Source organism: Tiliqua scincoides, chromosome 7 (genome assembly GCF_035046505.1).
Source record: "Tiliqua scincoides isolate rTilSci1 chromosome 7, rTilSci1.hap2, whole genome shotgun sequence".
NCBI lineage: Eukaryota > Metazoa > Chordata > Lepidosauria > Squamata > Scincidae > Tiliqua > Tiliqua scincoides.
Genome location: NC_089827.1, coordinates 2,909,685 through 2,936,836, shown reverse-complemented (window position 1 = coordinate 2,936,836; position 27,152 = coordinate 2,909,685). Strand labels below are relative to the sequence as shown.

Here is a 27,152-nt window from a genome sequence, read left to right as displayed (position 1 = left end):
TTCCTGGGAGAAAGCCCCCTTGAATTCAACGGGCCTTACATCTGAGTAGGTTTGGGCCCTCGGTGTGTTGGAAAAGAAAGACTAACTGCCCAAGCCTATGCGTGTCTACTCAGAAGTAAGTCCGATTAGAGTCAATGGGGCTTCCTCCCAGGAAAGTGTGGCTAGGATTGGGCTGTGCGTGGGCGTCCCCGAGCCCGGGAGGCGCTGCGCTGCGCGCTTCACACGTGTCCCCGGACCGCGCGCCGGGGCGGTGCTTGGGTGACGCGAGTCGCGTCCCTGCACGTGTGAACGGGCTGCTCCTCCCCTTTCCTCCCCGGCTGCCCAGTCCCGTTGCCCCGCCAGCAGCAGCAGCAGCAGCAGGGGGAGGAGAGCGCGGCAGCCCGGCCGGGCTCCTGTAACCGGAGAGGCGCAGGGCAGGACCGCGCGGGGAGGAGCTGCCCGGCCAGCGCGGCGTCTCCGGCCGGCCAGCCAGCAGCGGGAGGAGGAGGAGGACGCGGGACCCTCAGGAAGCTGAGCCCCTGCGCGGGAGGAGGGAGCCGCCAGCCGGTGAGTCGCGACCCGGCAGTGCCCCGCTGGCACGTCTCCTCGGGAGTAAGTGCCGGCTGCGCGGGGCTCGCTGCAGGGACAGCCTCGGAGCGTCCCGGAAGGTCTGCCGCGGGGCTCCCCCCAGGCGGTGCGGGCGGGGCGGCCTCCGGGCCAGCAGGACCGGCTCCCGAGGAGCCCTGCAGGGCTGCAGCCTCCGCGCCCCCCGGGAGCGCCCCGCGGACTCTGCTGGGACCGGGCTCCCCGCGCCCCCCGCCCGCCCCTGGCCAGCCTCCTTCCTGCGGCGCCCGCCCCTCTGCCTTCCTCCCCGCTTCTCCCCTCCGCCTCTCCAGTCCCCCCGCAGCCCGATCGCCCTCGGTCTCCTCGGGAGCAGGCTCCGCCGACCTCCAGGGCGCTCCCTCCCAGGTCTGTGGGCAGGGGTGGTCCGCAGGCTGCGTTTCCAGTGCCCTTGACTGCGATGGGGCCCTTCTCCGGGGGGGGGGGGGGATCGGTGGCGTAGCTAGAGGGGGGGCGAAGCACTAAGTTTTGCAGGCACCTCTCTGCTGCAAGCGCCCCCCTTCGGAGCCATTCTGGGAGGGGGGCTGTTCGCCTCCGTCTTGCTCCCCCCGCCCAGAATGACCCCCAAGGGGAGGGACCGCTTGCACCAGTGAGGCTCCCTGCAAAACTTAGTGCTCCACCCCCCTCTAGCTACGCCGCTGGTGGGATTGAGGTTTAATCCCGTTATTTTTGCTTTCTTGTCTGCAAACTGACTGACTCCCCCCCCTGCATGGAGGGCTTGTTGACCCCCCCATTTCTACCACTGATGGTCCATTTAATGGTTAATTCCCCCCCCCCCTTGAAAGGGGTCCAGGTTGTGATCTGGTGCACACCTCTCAGCAAAGCCCCCTTGAACTCGGTGGGACTTCCTTCCCAGTAAACAAGCCAGGGATTGGGCTGCAGGATGAAATCCATCTTGTCAGCCTGGGGGTGGGGGGATTTGGTTGGAGCAGCCCTGAGCCCTGGGCTGAGATCCATCCTGCTGGGGCTGACAATAGGAAGGGCTGAACTTTCAGGCTGCAAGTTCTGTTTGCACAGGTCTGGGGTGGCTGTTTTCAGTGACTCACTGGCAAAGCGGTGGTGGGGGTGTGTGTCTTTCTGAACTCCTGATCCTCGGCTGTTGGCCAAACTATTTTCTCCTCCATGGACTGCCCTTTGGATGTGACCAGCAGAGCCAAGTTGATCTTGCTTGTGGGCTTAAAAAATAATACAACATAGGGTTGCTCAGTTCTGAACGTACCTATAGAACTACACCTGTCACATCCAGGAGAAGATAGCACACCTGGGCAGAACTGAGAGCCGAAGAAGGCAGGATCCTTTCTGGAGAGTAATGGCACCCTAGGCAAAAACATCTGAGCTATGAGGGCTGCCTTGTGCTCTTGCCAGCTCTGCATCATGCGCAGGCAGCATCGCTCCTGGTTAAAATTAAATGTGCACTGGACTGTGAAGAGGCAGTAAGTAAATTACTGTCCATTGATTTTTATAAAGACACCCAGGTTTCCAGCTGATGGTGTTGGAATGCTTTTTTGCTCTTGTTTGGTGTTGGGCTGCAAGACTGAAGTTTCTGAGCTGGTCAAGTTATACTTTGTGCATTGGCGCTGGAGGGAGCACCAGCACATCTGTACACTTCAGTTGGACTGAAATCAGAGCTTGCTGTCTTTGGTGCATAATTTCTTGTGGCATGTTTTGGATAAACATGTTTATCCAAACATGTTCCTGCTGGCATTTTGGATAAATCTGGGCTTACTACCGAGGGGGGTGTGTATCCACAAGGCAAGTGAATATTCAGAAAGAACTTCTTGTGTGACTTGGAAAGTTTGTTTCATGCTCCTGTTTTTTCAGGGAAGTTGTGCCCAATAATACACGCATGGCTTTAGTCTGTGGCTGGGAATGCATGCATTAATTCACACCTTGCAAATGTAGGTGATTGCCTGGATGTGTTGTATTACGATCCCAGTGCGCATGTAATCTGTGATGGGTCAGGAACCACGCACACAGAAATCTGTGCAAGACAGGTGCTCTCGTGCATAGGTTGCCCTTGTTGAGTTTGGGCATTTGACTTAATTTTCCTATGTGAATTATGCACCACGCGGAGCTGTGGGCAACTGTGCCACTGTTACGGGAACTTGCTCTCACTGAGGCTTGCCTGATCCCTTTCTGGAAACAATGCAAGCAGAATGAAGAGCAGCATTAAAAATGATGTATATATATGCAAAGTAATAGAAATGGTGCAAAAAGCAACAAATGTACTTTACCAGTGAGTAATTTGTGTTAAGCTATTGTGCTCTTCAAGGAAATTGTCTTTTGGCAGCTGAGAGACAACTGTCTTTGTAACTTCCAATACACAACGCTTTATCTGAAAATAGATTGTCTTCTAAAGAACACCTTGATAACTGGAAACCTTTTAAGATCTAAAAGTCTTTGTCAATCTTTATACCATTTTGGGATATTTTCATTTTGTGCCCTGGAAGGTCTGTGAGAACAGCTTATTTGGGTCAGGTTTTAGGAAGTGTGCTCAAGGTTTTTGGATATGGATTTTTATTGTCTAATATACAGGTGACTGGGCTGGGATCCAGTGAATGCATTTATTTATTGAGTGACGGTATCCTGCCTTTCCAAAAGTTTAAGTTATCTTGCTTTAAAAAAAACAACAAAAAATCCTGATGGATAGAATATAAATACCTGGATGGTTATAAATACCTGATGGATAGAATATAAATAAATCCTGATGGATAGAATATGGATAGGATAGGATATAAAAAGACTCTAATAGAAACTTTTTACAGTGCTGGCAATAAGTAACAAACTATTAAATACGGAATTAAAATGCCTGGGTGGATAAAAATGTCCTTACCTGACATTGAAAGTACAACAGTGACAGTACCAGGCAAATGAAGCTAGGAAGGGTGTAATACAAATGACATGGTGCCCAGTCACCAGCCTGCCTTTAGCAGGTGGGGGAAACCTGAAGAAAACCCCATCAGGTAACTTAAAGCATATTGGTACCCATCATGGCTTGTAACCTGTGATGGGCTCTTCATCCAGAAATCTGTCCAATCCACTTTTAAAGGCATGTAGCCACTCAGGTGCCATCACCACATCCTGTGGCAAGGAGTTCCACAGATTAATCATACGCTGGGTAAAGAAATATTTCTTCCTGCCTGTTCTGACTCTTCTGCCACTCAGTGTTAGTGGATGTCCCCGGGTTCAAGTGAACCTCCCTCTATCCACTCTTAATGTTGTACCCTCGTCTGGTGCCTTTTTTCTAGACTGAAGAGCCCGAAATGTTGTAGCCTTTCCACGTCAGGGAGGTGCCCCAGCTCAGTAATCATTTTGGTCACTCTCTTCTGCATCTTAATTGCTTTGAGTCCTCTTTTGAAAAGAGAAATGGGATAGAAATAGTTTTGCAAATGGTTTTTGAACCTTGCTTCGGTTCTATTATAAAGGTTATTGTTATATAACACCACATAGCATGGAGGGGAGCCCATTCAAGAAAAACCAATCTAATACCAATTTCTTGGATTTGCAGTTTGTTAATGGCTCCTTAAATCTCTATTTTTAAACATTTGTACTTTTTCTGTTGCAAAATTATGCCCAAGGTGACATTGTAGTAAAAAGTATTGGTCATACAGATGTGGATTATAATTCCTGAGCACCTCTGAGGTTTAGAAAGCCAAAGATCAATGCGCGTGCATAATTGCCTGGAGGGCATTTGCTAGGCTTGCATCATAGCAAGTATTCAGGTTGATTTTGCAAGAAGGGAATAGATGTGTCAATAGCTGTTGGCTATGAAAGTCAGAGCCCAATCCTCTGCATGTCTACACAGAAGAAATCCCATTAGAGTCAGTGGGGCTTACTTCCAGGTAAGTGTGGATAGGATTGCAGCCTTAGGGCCCAATCCTATCCAATTTTCCAGTGCCGGTGCAGCTGTGCCAATGGGGCATGCACTACGTCCTATGATGCGGAGGCAGTCACAGAGGCCTCCTCAAGGTTTGGGAACATTTGTTCTCCTACCTTGGGGCTGCATTGCGGTTGCACCGGTGCTGGAACGTTGGATAGGATTGGGTCCTCAAGCATTCAACCTTCCTGCTCACAGATATTGCGATAAGCAGGGGAAGACTCTTGAATTTGTGCCCTGTCTGGGTGCAAGTGCAGCTTGTCATCTCCCATATGACAAGCTGCACCAGTTGAAATTCCCCCTTCTACCCAATAGTTAAAGGTCCAGGAGCCCTAAAGTTGAAAGACTAGCCATCCATGGCCTAGGTCAGTGTTTCTCAACCAGTGGTACTGGTGGTACTTGAGGTGGTATCTGGTGGTACTCATGGGACCCCCAGACCCCTGCCTCCTGGCAGCAAGACCTGCAGTGCAACAAGCAGCAGGAAGAGGCTTGGCGGGCAGAACTCCAATGTGCACTTTTCACACACTCAAAAATCCCCTCCAGTGTGCTCTGAGACTCTTAACTGGTGTTTGTTGTGTCTACATCATCATCAGCTGATGACATCATCAGTTACTTCCAGTGGTACGTCCGCTAGGAGGACATGCGACGTGGAGGACAGACTTTGAGAAACACCGGCCTAGGTAGAAGAACTTAGTTGGCTCTAGCAAAGCAAGCATTGAAGCCTCTTGAAGTGCTCAGGTGACTTGACACTTGCAAAACAGACTCTGAGATTAGTTGGTTAAAGTAGTGAAATGATCCTGGATGGGTTCAGGGATGTGCAAGAGGGATTCAGTTACCAAGCAAAGTTAAGAGTGCGCCCGATGGCAACTTCATTTGTTGTTCGTCTTGACAAACAAGAGTCATTCTTAGCATTTGCGTAGCTCTTCCTGAAACTGCAAAGTGCTGCTTGTCTGCTATCTTGATGTAGTCATGGCAAAATGAAACCCTCTGAAATTATGGGGGGTGGGCACCACAAATTGGCACGTGATAGTGTGATGACCCCCCCCCCCACTCCTGTTACATGTTGGCAACCTTCAGTCTCGAAAGACTCTGGTATCGCGTTCTGAAAGGTGGTTCTGGAACAGCGTCTAGTGTGGCTGAAAAGGCCAATTTGGGAGTGACAATCCCTTCCACAACGGGAGCAAGTGCCGTCTGTCCCTGGTCTGTCTCCCTGGCTATGGGCCTTCCTTCTTTGCCTCAGACTGTTGGCCAAGTGTCTCTTCAAACTGGGAAAGCTCATGCTGCACAGCCTGCCTCCAAGCGGGCCGCTCAGAGGCCAGGGTTTCCCACCTGTTGAGGTCCACTCCTAAGGCCTTCAGATCCCTCTTGCAGGTGTCCTTGTATCGCAAATTGCAGCAAAATGGTAGAGGGGAAGTGATGTGGACTTGAGAAACATATTTTGCCTCTTTTTTTACATTTAAGCCCCATATCAAAAGCAGGTCTGTGGGACCACAATAAATGTATACAGGTTGCTTTCTGAGAAGGGGTTAGATGCTTTTTGGGGCTGCAAAACTAGAGACAGATGATTCCTACAGACCAAATTGTAGTTGGAAGAACTCTTGACCCATTACTAGGCTTTACTGTTTATTCTTGAAGAAGCTGTAGGTAAAAGCCCTAAATAAAATTAAAAAAAAAAAACTTTTTAGGAGGTTAACACCAACACCTTTCATTTGCTTAAAGACACTTTTTATTAGGTAATCAGCTTTGCAGAGACATCACCAGTCCTCAGAAATATTTATTTGGTCACCTGTGTAGATGAACTCATCTGTAGTCACTTGATAATGATACTGTAGGTTAGGACCATCTCTTTCTAATACAAATGTTTCTTGGCCTGGATTGGACTCTTTCTACGGGAGTGGCTGTTCATAAATCGGAGCTTAGGGCCTTTGATACTTTGAGACCCTTAGAGCGCAATCCTAAGATTGTGCTGGGCCAGTGCAAGTCCCTTGTGCCAGTCCGGGAGGGTCATAAACGTGCTGTAAAGCATGTTTGCACCTTCTCGAGTGTCAGCCAGGCCAGCGCAAGGACATGTGCTGACTCTTGGAGGCTGCCTTTAGCCTCTGTGGGCTGGAAGTATGCACTGGCCAAGTTCAGCTGGCATGGAGGTCTGGGGGGGCATGGGGAGGGCAGGGAAAAGGTGTTTGAGGTTGTGCAGTGGACAGGCCTGTGGGTGGGTGGTGGGAGAGTGGGGGCGCAGCCAGGATCCAGCAGTTACTCTGGATCCTGTCCCTGTACCTGGACAGCCTGGGACAGCTTCATTCTGCTTGGATCTGTACCACCTTTAAAGGTGGCGCAAATCTGAGTAGATTCATTGGGACTGCTGCGGCTCTCCCTGGGGTAAGGGGAAGTTATTTCCCCTTGCCCTGGGTTGAGCTGCTTTCAGCCCCAGACTTCTGCCTGCTGGCCTCCCTGTTCCAGCAAAAGTTAGGATTGTGCTGTAAATGTGATCAGTCTGCTAGAATTCAAGACTTCAGGTTATGAGTAGGCTGAGATGTCATGTTGTTGTGTAATCTGCTACTCTTGATTGTTCTTTAACAATAACTGATTGTTCTTTAATTCATCTCCACACACATTTTTTGGTGTCTCTCTTGCGGGGGTGTGGGCAAAAAGGTTGTGGCACGTTGTATTCTCGGAAAGATGCAGAGAAGGAATATTTTGGAAGGCTAACAGAACATAGTGTCTAAGTGTATGAGCTGAGAGCCAGAAGATCTTCCTTCCCAAATCTCACTGAAGTTATGAGCTCAGGATGTAATCTTGGCACCTGAGAGATGCCAATCTCTCCCCCCCCCCCAAATTGCTTTATAAAGGTAGTCATTTATCCACCTGTATGTGGCAATTTGTAAAGATTGCTGTGCCTGTATCCGATAGGTGAAGTTCTTTGAACACTTGAAAGGTGCTAAAAATGTACATGAAAAACAAAGCCCCTTGCTGTTCAGTATTGCCAGCACTTTACTTGGTCTTGCATTTTAGCTTTGTATGACAACATGTGTTACTCAGCTGTGGTTGATTTCTCCATGGCATAGACTTCAAAAAAGGCTGTAAAATAGAGCTGGGGCAAGAGGAAAAATGATGATAGTTTCGTTGATCTGTGCCATCCAGCTGTTGAAGTGCACCTGATAGTTCAAGCATCTAGATAAGGCTAAGACGTCAAAACATCTGGGCATGAATCTTTATTCTGAGAGACCACCTCGAAAGACTTGGCTCTTAAGTCTTGTTTTCTGGTAATACTTGCTGCAAAGTTAAGAGAGTGTTAAGAGTACCTTTGGGCCGCAGTTTCCAGTTGGCTGTTCTTATGGGTGTGCATATAACTTTTTTGGACATTTCAAAACTGCGCGTTGTTAGAATAATGTGAAAATAAAGAATAGCCTGTGTGTGTGTGTGTGTGTGTGTGTGTGTGTGTGTGTGTTTCTAGCTATAGCCTCTCACTTGGGAAAATTTGTAGCCCATGTTAGAGGGGTATTAGAACTCTCAGCAGTTGACGGTGTAATTCTAGAACAGCACAAATGGCTAGTTAGAACCACAGACAGTTGCTGCAGTTCTTTGCGTGCTTTGATATAAACCTATTATGGTATATAAACCTATTGTATATAAACCTATTAAAAGTAGTTGGGGATCAATGAAATTGGTGTGAGACTGCACTTTAGATTTACAAGAGTCTTGGAGTGTTGCCCCTGACCTCGATGTGGCATATTATGGTAAGCTCAGAAAGCCCTTTGAACTTTCTCTTGGTGACTTTCCATCCTAGTCTTTTTTGGCTTGCTTTGTCATCCTTCATCCTCTGACATTTTTTTTAAAAGTATTTGATGGCTTTCTCCAGTCTGTGTTGTGTAGGTGGCCAACCCGCAGTGTAGATACCCAAAATAAGCACAGGTAGTGGGAGTTTGACCCAGAAATTTGGAGATCCGGTTGTGTCAGAAAGTCGGCCTTTATGGTGCAGTGTCTGATCCATAACTGAAGCTGTAGGTGATGGTGGTGGATTTCTGGATTTAAAACTGGATCTGCCCTATTCACACATCAGCTAGGGTGGGGTCTTGTACAGTGGACCCTCGTTATCTGTGGATGCTGAGCCCATACCTCTGGGCCTCCTGGACACAACAGGAAGTCTTCAACACGAATTGAAAGTGGCTTCTGGTTGTGACCCAGAGGCCTTTTGGGGAGATTAGCACTCATGCGTCTGCTGAGGGCCGAAAGTGACATCATTCAGCAGAAAGTGACATCCGATGACGGCCAGAAATAAGCACTTGGTTCTCACATAAGAAACGCGTTAGCTACAAATGACAGAAGAGACAATTGTGCAAATCTTATTCATATTTTCAAGATATGGGAGAGCCCGATTATAATGGGGGCCAGATAAATTGCTGGGGGGGGGCATTCTGCACATGGGCTTTACATTTGACACCCCTGGCTTATTACTTGCTGTGAGCTTTAAGTTAACCCCCCCACCCGCCACTCACCACAGCATGAAGTGAAGGACATTAGCAGCTTTGGTTCCTGGTTTAAAACTAGAATTTGTTATCACCACCAAACCTGAGAAGATTCCAGCTTGTTTTAAATGCTGCTTGTGAACAAGAAAGGATAGCAAGCCAGTTGCAGAATCTGGGGGATTTCCTCCCCTTGCACACAAAGGGGAAGGGAGGTACATGCGCACCCAAGGGTCCTAACAGTAATGTTAAACCATGGCTTAGTGTGACATCTTAACTTGGCCAGTCATGGACTCAAAGTCACCGAGAAACTGTACAGTGGAGCTGGCATGTCAACCCAGTTGCCCCTGATCCAAATCCAACCCTCGATTGGTCGTCCTCGCATTGTGGGCTTGACCTTTTGTGCCAGAAGGTTGAACCACCAGAACTGTCAGCTACTCAACTGAGATATATTTTTTGCATCACGTCCCATTTTTAATTTGCCTTGGATAATTGAGGCTGGATGCACCCTGATGTAGAAAAGTGACTTGTGATTAGAAGAGTCCTGAATTAAGACGTTGCTATTTGGAAATGAATTACCAAATAGCAACTTTTAGACTGCTGGTTGCTCAGCACCTTTTCTTGTAACTTTTATTTTTCTTCAGTAGTGCTTTAAAAAAAAAATCCTTTTCATGTAACTCATTTTGAACTCCTCAGTGATGTAAAGTTTCTGGCTTTTTGTGTCCCCCCCCCTTTGCAATAATGGAGAGATATATGCTTTCTTTTTTCCACAAGGATTTTCGTTGCCTTTGCCCCAGGGTTTATAGTGGTAGTTTGAATTAATGCAAAAATGTGGAGTTGTACTAGAAATAACCTTGTGTGTTTTGTTTTTGCTCTGGTGTATGTACGCGTGTATTGCTTATGACAGCGCAATCCAGCATTTCAGAGGCATGTTTATTATTGCCTTTTCTACAGCACTGTATAACTATGAAGGTTTTGTTTCAAGAACCAAATGAAAAGGAAATGATAGAGCCATGAGCAGACTGTCCTCTTAGGGCATTGGTTTTCAAATAGTTTTGGATAGTATTGGGTTATAGTACTTTGAAGTTCTAATATTGTGTGTGTGTGTGGGGGGGGGGGTTGTTCCTAATTCCCAAAAGGTGTTTTTTGGGTGGGAACTGTACCTTCCTAAGCAACAGATGCCATAGACAAAGGTTTCTAAAACTATGGGTCAGGACCCGCTAGGTGGGTCATGAGTCACTTTCAGATGGGTCCCCATTCATGAAATGCATTTTATTTTTAATATTAGACTTAATGCTACCATGGCACATAACTGCATTTAGGGAAATGTTACAGATCTGTACTTTGAACAGGCTACTATGTATATGATTTTAACAATGATGGTCAATGGCGCTTACTCCTGGGTAAATGTGGATAGGATTGAAGTTTTGGTGATGATTGGGGAATTTTTTTTAAACAGATCAGTAACCACTAGACAGGCTAGGGGGGTTCTATTTATTTTAAATAAATTTGTAAAGTTACACTTTTAAAATTTACTTAATTTGATTTTGTCATGTGGTGGTGTTATAAACTTCCTACTTGATGGTGTCAGTTTTGGCCGTGACGTCACTTTCAGGTTAATGACATCACTTCCTGTGTGTCCCAACAGATTGTCATTCTAAAAAGTGGGTCCCGATTCTAGAAAGTTTCAGAACCACTGCCATAGGCTAACTGATATAAGTAACAAGAGTTATGTTCCTACAGCATATTTCTGGTCACAAAAACATAATCAAACTTCTAAATAAAGACCCCAGACACGTCTGTTATTAATTGTGGAAATAAATGTGAGCTTTCCAGGCCAGAGTAAACCCATGCAGGCGTGGGGAGAAACTCCACACAGACCGTAGCCCGGACCAGCAATAGGTTTTTCTCTCAACAACTTCATAAAGAAACCACTTTGAGAACTTAATGACTTAATATTTTTGATCTTGTTTTATAAATGATCATAATAGTATCTTGTTCACCACAATTCCTTGTGTTCCCATGCCCTTCTTGCACCTTAGTCTTCACTTAAAACTCACTTTGATGTAAGCACAGGAGAATACGGTCCTTTTGGAAGCATTTTCTTTCTGTTCTCTCCTCCTTGCACCCTTGCTTGTATCTTGTGGGTAAAAAAATGAAAAAGACTGAAGGAGTCTTTTTCATTCCAGGAGCTAAATGACAGGAAAATAACATCTATTTGTTGGTGCAGAGCTTTGGAATTCAGAGTAGAATGTTTTGATATTTGGGGTACTTTTTGCCATTTGGGAGACCCTTGAGAGGCCTAAAAGCTCATGGTGCGAGTTACAGAATCAAAACCCATTCAATTATTTTGGAAGTGCAACATGCTATCTCTGGTTGGCTTTTCCCAGAGCAACAAAGCAGTGATGATCACCTCCCATCGCTGCAGTACATCTATAAAATATTTACTTTAGAAGTGCATGAGGGGATGGCGACTATGACTGGTTTTGTTTTCGTTGCCCATGTTATGAATGCTTAAATACATGTGGTCAGAAAGTTGTCTTCTTTTGGCTTTGATGTGTGTTTTTAAACTTTCTCAAGTGGATTTATCCATGGCAGACTTAAGGTGCATTTCTCTGGCTACTTCCTTTGCCATAGTCATGATGAAACGAGTGAAGAAGATTCATAGCAATAAGTAGTTTTGAGTTTTCATTATATTTGTAATGGGGAATCTTTACCAGGAAATGAGATATTGGTACTTTCTCCAAAGTTTGTGCTTCTAAAAAAAATACGTGCATTGGATAAGCAAGTCCAGAAAAGGCACTGCTGCTCATTAAACCCATTTTTGCATGACCTGCAGATGTACACAATTTGGCCCCTGTTGTTCGTATATAATGTTGGGCAGAAACAGCTTAAGGTGAGGTTTTCTACATGTGTTCATTTATGTGTGTCTTATTTTGTTATAAGCCGTTGCAGGTGCAGCATTAAGCAGTCTCTTAATCGAGGGAGTGCATCCTGAGGTCATGCACCTTAAACCACCATACACATCCTCCTGGCTGCATTAGGCATAATTCACAGTGCAATCATGTGGACATCTACTAAGAAGAGGCAAGTCCCATTGTTTACAGTGGGGCTTTTTCCCGGGAAAGTGTGATGGACAGAGGTGTTCTGAAAACCTTTTTATTTTTTGCAGATTTTCATCCACCACATGTTCTAGACCTGTGGCTGGAGGACCCACAGAGGACCTCCTGGACACAACCAGAAGTGCTTTGCAGTTGCTTGTGGGAGGCTTTCTGAGGCCCAGAGAGGCTGTGTGCCATTATCTGTGGGTTTCGGTATGCGTGGGAGATCCTCTGTGGATACCTAGGTCCAACCTATATTCTTAAATTCAATGACAGACATGTTCTTGCAGGATCTTTGCAGTCTTTGCTCTTGTGTTACTTGTCCCAATCTTGTTTTGCCGCTGGTGGTTAATGATGCTTCTCATTAATGCTTTGGTGGTTCCCATAATTTGTGGGAAAATGTTTGTTTCTGACATTCATGAAATATTGATGAACAGGATGACAGTGGAGGTCTCCAGTCGCTGATCGCATCATTGACATGGTTTTTGTAATGGGCAATAAACGGTGGAGAAAGAATTCATCGCTTTGGGCCCAGTGGGCTTGGCTTTGTTCACTTATTCATGTGTACAAACTGAATTGTACTAATTAGCGGTGGGTGTTGTTGCATCCATTAGGCTGAATTAATGAGGCTATTTGGCATTGTTGGTTTACTGTGTTCCTAGCCGTTGGGGTACATCTGTGAGCCTTTCGGCTCCGTTTAACTTGGTCTCCACCAGTTGTTCTGTGGGGAAAATGCGTCCATCGGCTTAAACCTGCATAGGATTTGATCCCACGTGTTCCGTCCAAATTGGGGTTTTCTTTGTGCCAAAAGCCGCCCAAGTCCCACCTTCGGTGTTGTCAATTGTCTTCAGCAACTTCCTTTGTCTGCACGTATCCCAGCATCACTTGCCTGCCAGAAGGGCTCAGAGTTTCCTCCTGAGGGTTGGTGCTTCTAAGGGTAGTCAAGGTCCCACTCCTGCGAGTGACGGGGGAGGAGGCCACATGCTGTTTCCCGTGCCAGCGTGCTTGGAACTTGCCCGGGTCAGAGCAGGCCGCTGGCTCCTCTATGGGACTGGGTTCCGAGGAGCAGAGTACAGGACCCAAAGCAGCTCACCCAAGCAGCCCCTTTTCAAACCCACCTGCAGAAAAGTGGCAGCGATTTCAACTCCAACTTTCCATAATTTTGTTATGTTTGCATACTTTGCTGGGAATTCAGCTCCATTGAACGCAATGGAACAACTTCTGAGCAGGCATGCGGAGTGTGATATAAATTGGAGCATTCACAGCACCCCCCCTCCCTCCAGCAGGGGTGCTGGTGAGGCGCTTTGTTGGCTGTCCTGTTGGGGGGGGGCTTCCCACTCCCTCCTTTGCATCCAGATTCCAACCAGATGCATAGAGCAAAAGATCAAGCAAAACACACTCCCTTTCTGGTGTCTCCTCCCCTCCCCCACCAGCCAGGAGGTAGAGATGGTTGCCCTTTAAAGCCAAAAACAAGGCAAGGGTATCTCTGAGGAAGGAAGGCTTCACTGAAAGTCTAGGCGGCGCCTCACCTGCTCCAAAGACTCCAAATTCACGGATATTAACCACGTGGTATTTGCAACCATACGTTCAAAACCCACTAGCACCAAGTTTTGCTCTTTCCTTGCCACCGTCACTCCAACCCCCACGAATTATTTGCCTAATACTGCTGACCTTCAAAAAACTTGCTTACAACTTTGTGACTTTTGAACTGGTCCTAAAAAAGGTCCTGTGCTACAGTTGGGCCTTTTTGTGTGGAATGGGGCAGGAATGGGGGATCCATTCCTGCCTCCACCCCCCCCCATGGATATGGGTATCTGCTGATATGCAGATCCTATCCACTCCCAGTTTGATGAGCAAACAGGAAATGCCTTTTTCCCCTGAGTCCAAAGCATCAGCGGAAAATCAAAACCGAAGATGACGGATCTGTGGATACCGGGGTCACACTATATTTCTTATTTTTTTCTAAGCTGGAGTAGAGTGGTGTGTATGTGAAAGGAAAACATTTTGCATGTGAATAAATGCCTGAATAGCTTTGGCTTTCTTGAATCTGAAGTTTCCAAGAAAGCAAGCACACACCTTGTTGAGACACAACTGAACAATTGTTGGAGGACGTTTCAAATTGTGTTGCTTTCTCACTCCAGCTGGATGAATCTACAGACATAAGAGACATAGCCCAGTTACTAGTCTTTATCTTATTCAGATGGTTTTTGAAGACTTCAGTGTTAAAGAAGAACTACTTAGAATGATTTCTTTAAAAGGGAGAACTACCGGTCAGGAAATATTCAGTTCTTCCATTCTTTTGTGACAAAGCGTAATCTTCCATTGCATAGACTTGTTTCCATCCCTACTGATGGAGCAAGAGCAATGACAGGTGAGGTTAACGGTTTCATAGCCTTCTGTAGACAGCATGACGACTTCCCAGATTTCCTTTCTTACCACTGCATCATTCACCAGCAAGTTTTGGCAAGCAAGAAACTCAATACAAAGACTGTCATGGACATCACTTTCAAAATTGTAAATTCAGTTCGTGGAAGATCAAAGACGGCTTTTCAGTCTTACTCTTGATGAAGGGGCAGCAGAAATCATTTTGCACGCAGATGTAAGGTGGCTAAGTAGGCACAAATTTCTGCAAAGGTTTCGTGATTTGCTGAATGAAATAAGAAGTTTTTTGAAGGGAAGGGGAGATGACCAAGCAGAGTTGGAAGATGAGGAGTGGTTATGTGATCTGGCATTTCTCGCTAACTTTACAGGCGAACTAAGTGATATGAACCTTGAACTACAAGGTTAAAAACAAATGCATTGGGGGGATGATGAGTACAGTTTCATCCTTCAAGAGCAAATTTGAGCTAATGATGACTAACCTTGCAAACAACACTTTTGATCATTTTCCTAATACACAGGACCATCAGGGACAATATCCAAATTTTGTTTTTCAGAATGAGAAGTATGGGACAGAAATCTGTTCTGTTGTCCAGGAATTCGAAAATAGATTCTGTGACTTCCAAAAAATTGGAACAGTTGTGGAGTACTTGTCATACCCATTCAAAGTAGATGTGGACATTAAAGAAACTGCAGCTGCTATCAGTAAAAATTACTCATTGAACAAGCCATCTCTTGAAAACGAGATATTAACCGTTAAAAATGACATTTTTCTCAAGACCCGTGCTGAGCAAGAATTGTTTTGGAAGCTAGCACCTAGAGACAAATTTCCCAACTTGAGAAGATGCAGTGAAGCTGTACACTCCTGTTTCGGTTCAACTTATTTGTGTGAATCTGCGTTTTCCCATCTGAAAATGACAAAGAGTACACAACGTCCCAACATGACAGATGAACATCTCCAGGATTCCCTGAGACTGGCCCTCACGCAATATTCACCCAACTTCAAAAAGCTGGTGGATGAAATGCAGGCTCAGACGTCTCACTAATGAGCAAGAGCGAAATAGTAAAGATTGTGCAAGATCAGCCTGGATCAATACTCGACCTAAATTTAACACAAATTACTCAATAAAAGTTAAAGGAAGTTATTAAGACAGTTAAAGAAAGTTATTACTTAATAAAATTTTAAGAAAAAATGTACTTTCCATTTCCCCTCGCAGTTCTTACTGGATCTTTGTCTGTTTTGTTTTTGCTTAATTTGCTTAACAGCTGATCACATCCAAGTAAATGACAGAAGGTTCATTAAAAATGGGGGGGGGGGAATCCTCCAACTTTATTGGGTTAAAATTTAATTTGAAACTAATTTGAAACTTAATTTTCGTGGTGGTAGATCACCGGCACTTTTGACTGGAAAAAGTAGATCACAACCTGTTCAAAGTTGGACATGCCTGTGCTAGATAATCTGTACACAGCAGATACCTGAAGAGGTGGGGGAAATGTAAACAGCTAGTTGGTATGTCTCAGTTGAAGATGGTATCTCTTGTAGATGTGGGACAGAGATTTCCTAACCCTTTTTTTTTTTTTTTTTTGGCACCAGCTATAATTTAAGACTCTTTCCTGCTGTCTGGTTCTTGTGTGGATGCTGTTGGTTGTGTAGCTGGAGACTGTTGCTGTTTATAGCAGGGCTGCTCGAACCAGGCCTGGGGACCAGATTCAGGGTTCAAATGGACCCATCTGCCCAGTGAGCATTCCTCTTCTGGGTAGATGTGGGCACCAGGATGCTCTGGGCGGTCATGTCTGCCCAGATGTCCTGTTGCGCAGCCTTCTGGGATGCTGGGCAAGAGACGTGACTGCCCTGAGCGTCCTGTTGCCCAGATCTACACAGAAGAGGTGGAACAAAAAGCTGTGGTCTGAACAGGGACCGCATTTTCGTTGGACAATGGTTGAAGCTTTGGGTGTTGCTGGTTTAAAGCAGCAAAAACAAGAGCTATGAAACTGTTGGGTTAGAGCAGCCGTCTTTTGAATAGGTCAGGATTGTACATTTCTGCGTAACTTTTCATTTAGCAGTTGGTGTGGATTACGGTTTTGTGTAGCGGTTCGTGCCAATTTTATTTCACCAGTGCACTTTTGATCAAGCTCTCGTTCAGTACGTTCCTGAATGCTTCATAGTAATGGGAAGAAATTGATTAATGCGCAGCTGTGTGTGGTGTTAAGGCTGCTGTCCTTTTGAGTCTAGAATTGTGTGGTTTGTGCGTGTAGACCCACTGTGCCATGGTGCATTGGTGTGCCACGTACAGTCCTCAGGCGGGCCATGTGAGTTTGGGGGAGGGTCATTTATTAGTAGAGCCATTGGGGGATGTGAGCTCCCCACTAGCAGCATGGTGTGCCTTGTCAATTGTCAAAAGACTGATGGTGTGCCTTGCCAATTTTAGAGTGTCATGAGATGAAAAAGGTTGAAAATGGTTGTTGTAGACAACCAGGCTACTTTGCTTCCTCCCTGGGTCTCAGTCCTTTTAAGGACTCTTCTTTGCAGTGTCTCAAATGCATGCCTGCCTTGAGCCCCTGCTGGTTGCCTTGCATTCCTGTTTGTTTCAGGTCAATCTTATTTTATTTATACATATATACCTACATACATACATACTCTGCCCTCCCCAAAGCTCAAGGTGGCTTACAAAACTTATTACATAAAACACAGCATAGAATGATAAAAAACTGTTTCCATGCTTCTTGCGTACTTGCAGGTTTGTCACCATGTTTCTTAGAGATAGGAGTGATCCAAGTGTCCTCCTCAAGTTCTGTCCCTTGTTCTCTGTTGCCACCCCACCCTCCACTTCATCCGCTTGGGTTGTTGCCTCTCAGAACTGTAACTGCTGCATCTTTCTGTGGCAGAGCTAGGAATCCTCAGACTTGCAAATAGGGCTGAGGGGAAGGATTGATGTGTTTGGTGATATCAGAATGATGTCTTGGAGAAAGGCATCCCCTCTTTCTTCCTGGAGCTATTTTGAATCTCCAAATGAAAGATCACCGCCTAGTTTTTCTCTTCCTCCTGGCTTTCTGTTAACACCTCTTCTGCCTGCACCACTGATCCGGTTCAGTGGGAGAAAGAGGACAAACTCACTTTTGGACATGTGAAAGCTTGTCACTAGAAAGAAATCCTAGGACTACTAGGCATTATTGCACCCAAAGTTCAGCGCTCAAAAAGTAGTCCTTTTTAAAGTGTTAAACAAGTGATTGACTTCCCTCCCGCTGAAATCAACAGAACTTCAAACGCTTAACCTTGGCTGGATTAAGGGCAGCAGTTGGAACTGTGGCAAAGGAAGGCTTGCGGGGTGGCCCTCTTGAATCCAAAGTAAGAGGGCAGGAGGCAATGCTGATGACATTGAAAACTGTGGGGCTGACAGCTTGGAAAGTCTTGAGTAGTTAAGTGAAGAAGGGGGTGAAAAATTCCACTATAATTCCATAGAATGGGAAAGAAATTGGCTGACTTTCTTTCTGACACTGCACAGCTATGCAGCTGCAAACAGTAGTGTCTGGGGTGCTTGCATGTCTCTTGCTCCTTGAGATGTATGATGATATAAGTAGAGTGTAGCCCTTAAAGAAGAGAAGCAGGAAATTGGGGGTGGGAGATAGCATGAAAGAAGGCAGCTTGCCCAGTTTTGGCTGCCGCCCCCACCTCCTATACATACACCCTCTTGATTTGTAAGGGTTCACAGCCCTTAATTTGCAAATTCTCTTCAGCTTGTCAGTGACTCTCTATATACATTAATTTTAGCAAAAAAAATGGTATTAATGGCACAGTGTAGTTTTTTTTTTTAAGTTGCTAATTAAAACAGCACTTGGTGGTTCAGGAGCTTTTCATGCAAGGTATGTGCCTACTGTACTAAGAGCCATATAACCAATAGTAGCTACAGGGGTAGCTAGAAGCAAGACCGTTGAATTCTGAAGTAGAGGCCAAACAAGTAGTGGCAGCTTTCAAGTCTCCAGATTTCAGATTGGCGTCTTAAAATAAGTTCTCTAGAAGCAGTTCTTGCATTGCCACAGAATTTACAAGAGCATTTTGCACGAAGCCTTGTGTAGGTTTTCACAGTTTTGTTTACCCCATTTAACCCAAAATATAATGTGTCAGTGGTATATTTGGGTTTTTTAAACATGTGGCCAGGCATAAAATCAAGACTGTTGCAGGAACTTAAAAACAGTCCTAAGCAAACAGGTCGAACTGTTTTTGGCACTCCTATTAACTCAGGCTCATCTGTGAAATAAATGGTATTGATCAGTGATTCCTGGCTAATATATGCTATTGGAAGTCATTATCCAGTGCTCTGAAACCGTTATAGTGACACTTTCCAGCAAGACGGTCAACACCTTTTTTTATTTGCACAGGACTTTTAAGTGACTGCAAAACAATGTTTGGGTAAAGCAGTAACCAAGAGAAAAATGTTTGAATAAGGATTTCCATCCTTCTGCACTGTTTGTAGAGGGGTAATTAGCAGATTGTCTATACCAGGGATCTCCAAACTTTTTGGCCAGAGGGCCGCATGAAATATCTGGCGCAGTGCTGAGGGCCGGAAAAAATTTTAAATATAAAACTTAAATAAACAAATTAGAGATGGAACTTAGATGAATGAGTGGGCTCATTCACTCAGCCTCTCCGGCCCTCAGAACACCCTCCAGATGCAATCAGAGCACAGCTCTGGTCATGTTCAGTCAAGTGGGCCAGAGGCTTTCAGGGACAAGAGGCTGACCACGGGCCGGTTAGAGGCTCACTGCGGGCCGCATCTGGCCCCCGGGTCAGGGTTTGGAGACCCCTGGTCTATACCAGTGATTTTCAACCTTTCTCAACTCGCAGCACGCTGACAAGGTGCTAAAGTTATTAAGGTACACCATCAGTTTTTTGAGAATTAGGGTTCACATCCTCCAATGGTCCTACTAAGAAATGGCTCACCCCCAAACTCCTGGGGCACACCTGCAGACCGTTTGTGACACACCAGTGTGCGGCAGCACAGTGATTGAAAATTTCTGGTCTATACTGAGGGAAAACAGTGTACTCCTATTTCAAAGCAGCTGTGTCAAGACCTTTACATGAGGAATTTTGAAACTCCAAATCCTAGCAATAAAATGCATAAAAGGCAACTTGTCCTGCAACTTCTTACATTGGGGAAATGGTGAGAGTTTTAAATTTGGGGCCATATTAGGGACTAATGTGGTGATACAGTTTCTAAGTTGGTATTTACTGACCTTATGGTTATCTAAACGTTATCTGTATGATGTTATGGTTATCTATATGACATTATCTAAAAGCTGCACAAATGGCTGTTTTGCTGTAGGCACTTATTAACAGATAACCTTTGGAAAGGGTTCTTTAAGGAACATCACAGATTGGAGTAGGGAATGATTCTGACTGTTAAACTTTGGGGGAGATTATAGCAGAACATGATGATGGAGTTGGTTGGTCAAAATGGTTTCTATTTTACATTTGTGCTTCCAAGCAAATCTGGTTTGACTATTGATACTGAAGTTGTTGCTCCTGCCAGTCTGCTACCAGGAAATTTGCATACCAGCCTAATAGCATGTTTCTCTGAAGCAGATTACATGATTAAAAAGTGCCTATTAAAACAGACGATATAATTACTGTTGCTATAAATACTGGCTGATCTTTGATTACCTCTTCTCTTCCCAACCTAAGAAATGTCCATCCTCCCCCCCCCCAAATGGTATTTGAAGCTTGTCATGTATTCCTGATAATCTGCTATATCTTTGTGTAATTTTGCATGATCTAAAACTTGTGCCTCTTTGCAGCAACAGTTAACATTAAGGCATTTGTACAGGTTGTATTATTTTTGGCAATCTTCTTAAAGTGGAACTAGATTAAGAGCCTTAAGTCTTTTCACAGCTGTTCCATTGGCGCTTTTATAGGAGGAGAAAGAGCTCCACCAAGCACATGCAACCAATTGAGCTATGTAGATTTAATTTGGGCTTCTTGGTGTGTCTTTGTTTTGGCCCCACTAGCTAGTTTCTATCCATTTCAATGTATTTATTTTTATTAAGTAATAAGTCTGGGTCACATTTCCCTCCTAGTTTCCTTGCAGTAATCAAATAATAATTGGACTACTGAAACATGTCACTTATTTGCATAAACCCCAGTGTGAAAGCCTTGTATTTTTTAATGTGGTCTTAGGGACAGTTTCATATTTTAAAACCAGCAAAACACTGTGTGTCTGCTGCAGCGGTGGGAGGGGGAGCTTTGTGATTCTTCTTAGTCTGGCTTTCTTACGTTGAACAGATGGCAAATTCATAAAGAAAGGTATTAAAGCCGTGTAACAAAATCTGATCATCTGAAGATGGGGCAATAAGACAACTGTCTGCTTCGCTGGGAAATCCTGCTGAGTTGTCTGTTTATCTAGCATTGTCACCAAGCTTAGGGTAGTAGATAGCTTACGTTTTAGTTCCGCATTCTGCATGCTTTCATGATGATGCCTGCATTAATTTTTTCCTTGATAGCATAACTTGGCATGGCAACTTTCAACTTTGGGGTGTGTCAGTGCTCAGATTTCACTGCTGCTTTGAGTGGTGCCAACACAGGACATAACACTGCCGTGTTTACATTTTCTCCAGGGGGAATTGCTTTGATCGTACTACCTAATACTAGGTCGCACTAGGACGCTGCTTAGTGTCCTGTGTTTATTTTTGTAATGGAGAGCAGTTGAGCAGTGGTTTTGGATACTTGTCCAAGGCACGGAGTGGAGCTTGAGCAATTGTCCTATAGGCCAGTGGTACCTAAACGTACCTGGGTCACAGTGTCCCCACAGCCTCTTTCTAGCTCAGCCTGGGGAGATCTCATGAGATCCAAGCTGGTGGCATTCGAATCTCACAAGAGTTGGACACCTCCATCTTGGATCTCATGAGATCTTGTAGGATCCAAGAAGACCTTTTTCTGTCTTGGATCTCATGAGATCTTGTAGGATCCAAGAGGGTGACCCCTGGGGGAGCAGGTAGGAGGGGCCACTGGGGACATCCCATGATGCCCCTTTGAGTGTGCAGTTCTGCCCTAAGGCGTCATGTTGCACAGTTTGGGCATCCCTGTTATGGGGTTAGTTTTGGCCAAAACAGAGTCAAGTAGCAGCTGTGTCTTAAGTACGGTGGTCAGTAACACATACACGAGGTGCTTGTCAGAAGCAGAACTATCTCAAATGAGGAATGTGTAAGAAGACCTTTCTGGATCTGATATGCCTATGATGAACCTTTTTGAACTTTTATCGCTGAGTTGTTGGGGAAAAATCCCTTTGTCCACAGTTCAGTCACATGGTGGTTGATTTTTCCTTTTTGCAAGCATGTTCAAACCAGGGAAGGGAAGTCCTGTCTGCCTCACAAAGCTGAAATTTGTGTGGTTTTTTTTTTTATGAAGTTCCTATTTGAAACATCTATTTTTTTACTTTGTTTTCAGCATCCCGTTTGAGAGACTTGGATGCTTGTATATGGAGATCTCATGAACCCTTAAGAGACCCGATTAGCTCTTGGGCTGCTGCCAGGAAGGAAGGACCCCTTGTAAAGCATAGGATTGCTCAAGAATTGAGAGCCAGAGCGATGGAGTAGAAAGACTTTAATAAACCAGGGAGACTTATGTTTGGTCTCTGCTCATTCATGAAGCTGCTTTATAAATCTTTTGGCCTGGATTCCAGAATGGGTCACTCCCCAGCTCTGTCTTCAGCCCTTTGGAGAGAAGCAAAGTATAAGTATGATAAAAACAATTGACTGTGCTTAATTGTTCTGTAAATGCATAAACCTGAAGAGATGAAAGTGCCTGTAGATGCATGATATTTAAGTTGCCTAAGCTTGCAGGTGAGCATGTTGTAGTGCTCATTTCTTTCCATCCGAATAACTTGCTGGTGAAATAGGGGAATGGTCTCTCCCTGTGTTCTTCAAACATGAGGTTTGCAGGCAGATTGATGCGAAAGGTAGTCAGTATTTCTGGTGGTGTCTCTGGTTCTGCAGTGTGCTGTCACTCATTATAATGAGAAAACCTTGCAGCATTTGACTGAGTCATAGAATTGCAGCACCAGAAGGTGATAGTTTTTGCACTGGAAGTGTTACATAAAGGTAAGGCAGTGGGGTGTGTGTGTGTGTCTCTTGACTGCACCAGAGAAGCTGTATTTCTGCAAGTTACAAAGTTAGATGCATTGCGATAGAAGCATCTCTCCAGACAGGGTGGCAAAAAACATATCTCTTGAATATGGAATAATAAATAATAACTCAGTATTTATATACCGCCTTTCTGGTCATCGGATTACTCCTCTGACTTTAGAAATGGGCTATGTATCAGAGTGCCAGATGCAAGGGAGGGCACTAGGATGAGGTCTCTTGTTATCAGGTGTGCTCCCTGGGGCATTTGGTGGGCCGCTGTGAGATACAGGAAGCTGGACTAGATGGGCCTATGGCCTGATCCAGTGGGGCTGTTCTTATGTTCTTAAACTACAATTCCCAGGAGGCCTTGCAGGTCTTGTTGTCTGGTGTGCTCCCTGGGCATTTGGTGGGCCGCTGTGAGATACAGGAAGCTGGACTAGATGGGCCGATGGGCTGATCCAGTGGGGCTGTTCTTATGTACTTATGGTCCAAACCGGTGCCGAGCCCATGTACAGAGGATTCCGATATCAAGCCCTTTTCTCCCCCCCTCCTTTTGTTGTTAACATGACCTTTTTATGGGAGGCACATCCACATGTCTGCATAAGATGCTTTTCTGTGCATGTGGAGAAGAAAAATGGCTGCTAGGGAGCCCTTTCAAGATTCATGTTGCGCATGTAGAAAACTAGATTGTGCCCTTGTTAGTACTACCCATGGGAAGGGATGGAAGGAGTCATTGGTAGCTTCTAGTCTTGCAAGGCACTCCTAAAAATTTAAGTAAGCATAGAAGTTCTCCACGGGTATTGGAATCTGCACTGGGGGGGCGTGGCATGGCCTCACAATGACACATCTGCATTCCTGGCGGAAGGGAGCAAACGGCAGGTGGCTGTCTCTCCATATACTTGTCTCTCCATATAACCACCACGTGGTAAATGTTTGGAGTGTCGCTCATGAGGCTAGTGACATTTCTGGGCATATAGGGCAAAGCTGGTGTGTGCACCCTACTGTTTGTGTGTCTGTTCCGTTTGTGTGTCCAGTTTTTTCTCCTTTAGTTTGTTGATTTTCCTGTCTATAGATAATAATAAATAATAATAATAACAACTGTTATTTATATACCGCCTTTCTGGTAATTGGATTGCTGCTTTGACTTTATTCAAGGCGGTTCACGCAGGCAGGCTTTCTCTAAACCCCCAAGGGGTTTTTTACAATAACCAATGAGTTCTGTCTTTCAAGAACAATCAACATTCCTGTTGGATCTTATCACAGTCTGGTTAACATTCTGGATGCATTGTTTAAATTTTGTTAACCACCTTGATTTTGATTAGAAAGGCAGGGTATAAATTTTTAACACCCTCTGCAATTCCCTCTCTCTCTCTGTGTAGTTTTCCTCCTCCTCTCCCTTTTATCACTGTTATGTTGAGAGAACATGGGGAACACACTGAAAAACAGTGACCTCTTCAGTCTTTTTAAAGTAAGCATGCGCTGGATCAAAGTAATAAGCTGCTGGAGCTTGGTGTTCTCCCTTTCTTCCCCTGCCCCACCTATTTGCAGCTTCTTTCCACATGACTCATGGAGTTTACTTCCGAAGAAACATGCCTTGGATCAAGCATTAAGCCACAGAGGCTTGGCTTTGAATGGACGCTCCTTATCCATCCCCAGATTTGAGCATCCTCAGGTGCCAGCTGGAGGGCCTCAACCAGAAGGCCCTGTTCACACAGCGACTCCCAGTTGCATCCAGGAGGCCTTCTGAAAAGGCCAGGAGGCTGTGTGTGACCTCTGGGGGACCAGGCATGGCCCCCATGTAAGTTGGTTGTGGTGCCAAGCCATCCCCCTCCCCATGGATTTAATTATCCACGGATGTTGGTATTTGTGGGGAATCCTGGAACTGATCCTCCGCTGATATAAAGGGCCCATGGTATACATGGGCTCCACTTTCTTTCTCCCCACCACCACTTATTGTCCATGCCATCTTGTGAGTAAGTCCCACCGGATTCTGTGGGACTTTCATTAGAGTAATCCTGCCCTGATCACACTGTAAGGCTGCAGCACTCACTGTCTTATTAGCTCTGCTCTCTTTTCTTTTCTCCCACCCTCCCCTCCTGCACTTCAAATAGATTACTCACCATGAAAATGTCCTCCTGCCCCTGCCCACTCATGGCAGGAAATGATTGCGTGTTAATCTCTCTAGAAGTTCCTCTATCTGAACTCCTGCATGAGTACTAGGGGTGTTGGCTTTTCCACTCCCTCGTAAGGTGATCCTTTGAGAGTTTTGGAACTTTTAATGCCTCTAAGTAAAGATCTGCATTTGGGCATCTCTGTGGGTGGTTTCATTTGAACTACAGACCTACACCTTGCAAATCTAGAGTTCAGCATTATAGGAATAGTACAAGAGGATAGTAAAGTCAATTTGGAAGATTGTGTGGGTGTTTAGCAGCCTTAACCTGATAAATAATAAAATTGTTTCTGTCTTTGTGGTGTTGTTTTTCTTCTCTGGTTCCAAGTTGAAGAGACTTTTCTCCTAGAATAGAATAATTATGTTTATTGTATACTGCTTTTTCAAAGAAAGTTCACAAAGTGGTTTACGTAGGAAAAAGGACTGAAAATGTGATATCCCAGCGTTATCATGTACTGATGTTGGCCCTGAGAGTCTGGGAATGGGGCACAGCAACACAAATCTGTTTTCCTACTGATTTAAGTCAGTTATGGGTCTGATGTTCTGCATGACATGTATCTTACCTGGTTTCAAAATCTGTTCAAAGTGTCCAAACCAGTTATCTGACTGCTTCTCAAAGCTGATGTCTCAACTAGTTGAGTTTAACTACTGATGAACCTGAGCTAAGCTTGCATTTAAGTAGTTCAACTCCTGATTTCAGGAAGCTCTCTGGCAGATAAAATTAACACGCTACTTATAATTAGTTACTACTTTTGGTTCTGTAGCCACCTTGAGTCAGTATAAATAAAATTGGTGATGGTGGTGAGCTGTCTTAGAATTGTTCAGTTGTTATTTGTCATTGTGGACAAAACACTTTTGAACTTATTCAGCACCAAGGAAGTTAAGAACATAAGAAGAGCCCTGCTGGATAAGGCCCATCTAGTCCAGTTTCCTGTGTCTCACAGTGGCCCACCAGATGCCCCAGGGAGCACACAAGACAAGAGGAGACCTGAATCCTGGTGTCCTCCCCTGCATCTGGCAGGGCAGAAGGCAGCTTGCATTTCTTTTATTGTCTTTACCCTTTCCTGAGATAGATCAGAGTGGTGATGGGATGTTGGTACAGGGTTCAGTTCATCCTGTAAGGGATGCTCTATTACACAGCTGTGATGCTGTATTACAGGGTGGGCAAACCATGGCTTGCGAGCCACGCATGGCTCTTTGACATATAATGTGTGGCCCGCCAAGGTATGTTGGCCGAGCTCCTTTTTGCATCACAATTGGTATGAAAGGTAAATAAGAAATTTTCAAGCTTTGTAAATTACCGGGTATAAACTGAGAGTCCACTGGACTGAAAAATAAGTTTAATGTTCATGGTGAGTGAATATATTTAAGAATTTAATATTCTTAAATGTTGTGGCTCTCAAACATCTGAAGTGTATCATATGTGGCTCTCGTAGAAAGATGGTGAAATTTCATCACTTAAAAAAATGACGTTTCATCTTACAGTGTGTATGTATCAGTCTTCTAAAATAACATCTTATCAACATTACAGTCCCACTTACTAGTTCCAGTCACGTGAATGTTTAGGACTGAGGTTTTTAACTGTGAACCAGAATTTATTGGCAGAAACTGCTTTTCTAGTAAATAACAGTGCCAGGAGGTGACAGCGAAGAATCTTGTGAAGGGAAGCAGCCCGGGGGAGTGGTCATGTAGGTCACAGTGGCCAGGAGAGGTGGGTCAACAACATGTTCCTGAGTATGCCCGGAGAATGTTGTTCTGACCTTAATGTTAATGATAAAACTTGCTGTGCACAGGAGGAATTAGTTGTTGAAACTCTGCAGGCTCTGTTCTGTGCATGAAAGAATCTGTGCTCCTTTTGTTAGGTAGCCATTATAATCTCTCTTAAAGGCTTAGGGTGGTCATATGACATGTTGCAACAGGTCAGCAGGGGAGAAGAGAAGGGATTTGTTCCGATTTTTGCCCCCTTTCCTTTTCATAGTGGTTAGTTGGATGCAAAATTCTCAGGCATGCCTTCTCTGAGCTCTGCTTTCGCTTTGAGATGAATCGCCAAACTTTCAGACTTGCTGTGCTTCTCCTGCCTGTATTCTTGCCTAGACATGGTTGGTGTTAACCATATAGGTAAAAAAGACTTAGTATTATGCTCCATGCAAAATTTTGGATTACGGATTTTGGATGACTTTAAAAGTGGGAGATTTGACTGGTGAGGACTGGTCTGCTCAGAAGTTCCTCCTGAACAAACTTTATTGAAATGAATAAGAGAGATTGCTAAAATCTGTAGGCACAAAATACTCTTTGGATTGATTTTTGTCCTGGGTATGAAGGTGGTGATTTGGGTAGGATAAATGAAGTTAGTACTGGTAGAAGCTTCTGATATTGACAGTCAGTTGCTGGAAAAACATTCTAAATAAGTAAATTCCATTGATTCTATATCTGTGTTTTAGGACTGTAGT

The 27,152-nt window shown here is 44.8% G+C and overlaps 1 protein-coding gene across 4 annotated transcripts in view; it reads left to right on the top strand.

Moving 5' to 3' along the window:
* Nucleotides 1–366: 366 nt before the first annotated feature.
* Nucleotides 367–27,152, top strand: part of RASSF8 (Ras association domain family member 8) — an 89,142-nt gene continuing 62,356 nt past the window's right edge. The window contains exon 1 of one of the 4 annotated variants that reach the window (XM_066634019.1): nt 367–546. The gene's annotated coding sequence lies outside the window, so the exon portion shown is untranslated. Of the gene's footprint in view, nt 547–572; nt 592–885; nt 949–2,014; nt 2,034–27,152 lie in introns of those variants that run through there. The other 3 variants (XM_066634021.1, XM_066634020.1, XM_066634023.1) reach the window with 3 other exon arrangements.